Source organism: Mus caroli, chromosome 17 (genome assembly GCF_900094665.2).
Source record: "Mus caroli chromosome 17, CAROLI_EIJ_v1.1, whole genome shotgun sequence".
In the NCBI taxonomy this organism is placed as follows: domain Eukaryota; kingdom Metazoa; phylum Chordata; class Mammalia; order Rodentia; family Muridae; genus Mus; species Mus caroli.
The window spans coordinates 25412423-25417168 of NC_034586.1; the positions used below are offsets into that span (position 1 = coordinate 25412423).

The following is a 4746-nucleotide window of genomic DNA, read 5'->3' on the forward strand; positions in this document are numbered from 1 at the left end:
ATGGTTGTGAGCCACCATGTGGTTGCTGGGATTTGAACTCTGGACCTTCGGAAGAGCAGTCGGGTGCTCTTACCCACTGAGCCATCTCACCAGCCCCTAAAATCCTTTTTCAAATGTGCAAAACAACATGAACCCAAAGACAACAACTATTTATCTTTCCAATTCTCTCACCCAGTGAGTATTAGGCAAACACTGGAAACATGCCCAGCTCTGAGATGCACAGACAGCAGGCTACAATACAACGCTTACAATACAATGTCCCTGCTTAGTGACGCTCACATTTCCAGGGGTAGAGATGGGCCACAGACAAGTATATACCTCAGCACATAGAAGAGCAAGGGAGAGAAGATCGCGTGGTGGAGCTGCCACCTAAGATCAGCAATGTTTAGGGTGGGCCAACCAAGGTGAAGGAGCTTGGGGGATGCCAATAGCCATGAGGGAGTAAGTAATCGGGGGCAGGGTCTCTGGGGAGAGAATTCCAAGCAGAAATTAGTTAGGAATTAGGGAGGAAATAGTTACAACAGAGGTCTTGTCTTAGGGGCATGCTTAGGGTATTCAAGAGTCCGCAGAAGACTGGATTGTGCTTGGAAGAGCAGAGCCAGGCAGAGTCAAATGAGGCTGTAGTGATGAGTGAGAGGAGCCAAAACTCACCCCTGTGTCTAAGGGGTGAGGATCTGGGCCTGGTGAGTTGGCTCAATAGACTAAAGGCACTTTTCTCCAGGTCTGACAACCTGAGTTAGATTCCCAGGTAAAAGAAGAGAAACATGCTCACACACACACGCACCACACATGCATACAACATACACAGACACACACTTAACACATGCATAACACACACAGAGACACCACATGTGCATATAACACACATGCCACACACATATGATCACACATATATACACAACACATACACACAACATACAATCACACACATAATCACACACAACATACACACACCACACACAATCAGACACACACAATCAAACATACACAGTCACACACACCGCATACATACAATCATGCTCACACACCTACACCACATACATAATCACACATACCCAATACACACATTCATATTCACACGCACACAATCACGCACACAAACACACACACAGGTCTCACGTAACCCAGACTGGTCTTGAACTTCTGGTCTTCTCGCCTCTATCTCCTGTACAGGTGTGTGCAATCATGCCTGGCTCAGAAGCTAGGGTTTTGTGCCAACTGTGCTGGGAGTCCTTGCAAGCTTTTGGGCAGAGGGACATGATGGGAGCTATATTTGAAAAGGCTCCTTGGCTTCTGTGGGGAGAACAGAATCCTGAGAGCCTAAGATGCAGCAAGGCAGAATAAAAGTTGGTCACAGGGCATGATGAGGAGCTGAGAGAGCTCTTGTGGGCTCCACACAAGGCCCAGGGTCCAATCTTCAGTAAAAATCATTGGCCAGGCATTATCCCAGTGCTTGGGAAACAGCTTCAGGTAGATCTCTGTGAGTCTGAGGCTAGCCTGGGCTGTATAGTGGGTCCCAGGCTGGCCAGCCCTACATATGGAAACTCCATCTCCAAATAAATAAATAAAATAAAAAGGGGTGCAGTTGTTTTGGATTAGGGTGGCTATGGTGGAGATGGGGAGGAAGAGGTTAATCTTCTTGGCTCCCCTATCACATATTATTTAACATATTATCACCAGGTGACCAAGAGGTTTCTTTTGGGAGAAACCTTGGGTAGAGAATGGCAGAGAACAAAACGGGGAGACTGGGGCTCTGAGTGGAGCAATGTTAAACTCCGCCCTTGGGAACCAGCATCATCTAACATCTCACAAGTGAGTTTTATGAAGGGATTCTCTGAGGCCCTTCAATGTCCACAGATTACCCTCTCCTTCCCAGGTAGCGAAATGTCAAGGCGACAGGGTGCTTCTAAGTCAGGAGCTGAAGTGATAAGCCTTGGCAGGGGGAGGCAGAAGGGTCTGGAGTTCAAGGCCTGCCTAAGGGGCATGACACCTTCCTCAAAACAATAAAGATAAAATCAAGGAGTATGATGGATGGTTGATCTCAAATAAGGATTCAGCCCCTCCTGGGAGAAAGGCCTCTGGGCATCCCTGTGGGGAATTGGGTAGGTTAATTAAGGTGGGAAGACCCATGTTAACAATGGGCAAAATCATTCCCTGGGATGGGAATCTGGATTGTAAAAAATGGAGGAGGTGAACTGAGAACAAACATTCATCCCCCCACCCCCTCCGTGGTTGCTGTGTGACCGACCTCAAGCTCCTAACCCTGAGATTTACCCTTCCACGCTGCCTGCAACCTGGAACTGTGAGCCAAAACCAAGCCCTTTCTCCCTTCAGTTGCTTTTGCCATGTATCTTATGACAGCCGCAGGAAATGGGATGCAGGCAGGGAGCGTGCCCCAAGACACTTCCAAAACTGTGTAAGTAAGCCGCAAAGCAGTTGTTGTCTTCACAGACCCACCTTAAGGCTGATGTAGGAGAAGCCAATCTAGATGCTAGCCTTAAGATAGAGCATTCAGAACAGCCAAGTGGCCCTGAGGAGAGGGACCTAGAAGTCAAAGGAAAGTATCTTTCCAGCTATCAGAGGGGCTGGAGAGAAGCCTAACTCATTAAGGCTCTTGCCCTGGGTGCATGAGGGCCTGAGTTTGCATTCCTAGCATTTCTCTGTAACCTTAGTGCTGGGGGGGATGGAGACAGGTGGATGTCTGGAGTTCCCCGGCCAGCCAGTCTAGGCCATCAGTGGGTTCCAGGTTCAGTGAGAGGCCCTGTCTCAAAATGTGGTGTGATAGCCGGGCAGTGGTGGTGCACGCCTTTAAATCCAGCACTTGGGAGGCAGAGACAGGCAGATTTCTCAGTTCGAGGCCAGCCTGGTCTACAAAGTAAGTTCCAGGACAGCCAGGGTTACACAGAGAAACCCTGTCTCAAAAAACAAACAAACAAACAAACAAACAAACAAACAATGTGGTGTGATAGGGATAGGATATCTGCTTTTGGCCTCTATATGCATGTACACCCACATACATGTTCATTTACACACAGGCATGGACATACATATCCCACACACATACCAGATATTCCCTCTCCCACGTTCCCCTCTGGAGGAGAACTTGCTGCGTAGTCTTTGCCTGGGGTGGTCTTATCCTTGCACTTCCTCTCTTTCCCAGCTTTCCAAGTATGAGAATGATAGCCATGTACCGCCATCGTGTGACATCGGCTCTTCTAAAGTCACAAAGGCCAGCACAAGTTCTGGCCATTTAGAATCAAGACAAAGGAAGCTGGAGAGATGGATTAATAGCTAAGAGCGCCGGCTGCTCTTCCAGAGGACTGGAGGTCAATCCCTAGCAACCACATGGTGGCTCACAGCTATCTATAACCCCAGTTCCAGGGGGTCCCATGCCCTTCTCTGACCTCTGTGAGTGTCAGGCACACAGATAACGCACAGAGTCTCATACTGGCAAAACACTCATGTACATTAAAAAAAAATCTAAAAAATTAAATAAAAGAATAAAGATAATTAGCATGAGTTGCAAGGAGACTTTAGTATATTCTCCTGCAGTACAACACTATCCCGAGAGCCAAATATATTTGTATAAAGTCATATGTGTAAAGTTTTGTCCTAATTGAACATGGCTTTGGTGTCATGGGGAGGCACTGAGTATACCAGCTGGGGAGGGGGTTCCATCTCGGTGGCTATAGGGGAAGCAAACATCCATGCTTCATGCAGACTTTCCAGTGTGACTGCTTTAGGGTCGCCCGCACTCCTGACTACAACCCATCTCAAGCTCTGTAAGTAAGCCTAATAGACTCATGGGTTTCTCAGAGTGAACTCTGGTGGAATCAAACTTTTGTTTGTTATTGGGATTGTGGAAGGAGAAGGGTAGACTGTATAGTTTCCTCCCTCCCCCCCCCCCAAGAAAATTCTTTCACTTTTTTAGGGGTTAGTGTGTCTGAAGAGAGAGACAGTATATAGAATAAATCTTTAAAGGGAAAAATGATAAGATACAAGTCTATAAAAGAACAGTGGTTCAGTAGAAATAGCCCTTTCATCTAACTCTTATCATGCTTATTTATTTTTTACATTTATTTTATGTATGTGAGTACCCTGTTGCTGTCTTCAGACACACCAGAAGAGGGCATCAGATCCCATTACAGATGGTTGTGAGCTACCATGTGGTTGCTGGGAACTGAACTCAGGACCTCTGGAAGAGCAGTCAGTGCTCTTAACCTCTGAGCCATCTCCCCAGCCCCCTATCATGTTTACTTTTATTTGTGTGTGTGTTTGTGTGTTAACAACATGTATGCAATGTCCACAGAAGCCAAAAAAGGGTGTCTGATCCCTTGGGTCTGGAATTTCAGGCCATTGTGAGCCACCTGTTGTGGGTACTTGGGAACTGAATTCAGGTCCTCTGAAAGAGCAGCACATGCTTTTAACCCCTGGGCCACCTGTTCAGGTCTACAGTCCTATTCTTTTAAAAGTAGCAAGCAAAAGAAGCCTGAAAACTGGGAGTAATATCTATGTAAAAAGAAATCACCGGGGGACATATAGAAGAAGGTGTTTCTTTAGGTGGGAAAAGAAGGAGCCTTGAGAATTTGCCAGTATGTTGGGCCAGCAAGATGGCTCAATGGGTATAGGGGCTTGCAGCCAGTCTTGAGGACCTGAGTTTGATTTCCTGGATCTAAATGGTGGGAAGAGAAAACTGAAGTTCTCCTTTGACCTTTCTCTCTCTCTCTCTCTCTCTCTCTCTCTCTC

General features: G+C 46.9%; 1 protein-coding gene across 1 annotated transcript in view; it reads right to left on the minus strand.

Moving 5' to 3' along the window:
• The window catches only part of Tmem217 (transmembrane protein 217), a 28368-nt gene that overhangs the window by 22560 nt on the left and 1062 nt on the right, over positions 1 to 4746 (minus strand). The gene's annotated exons all lie outside the window — the stretch shown is intronic.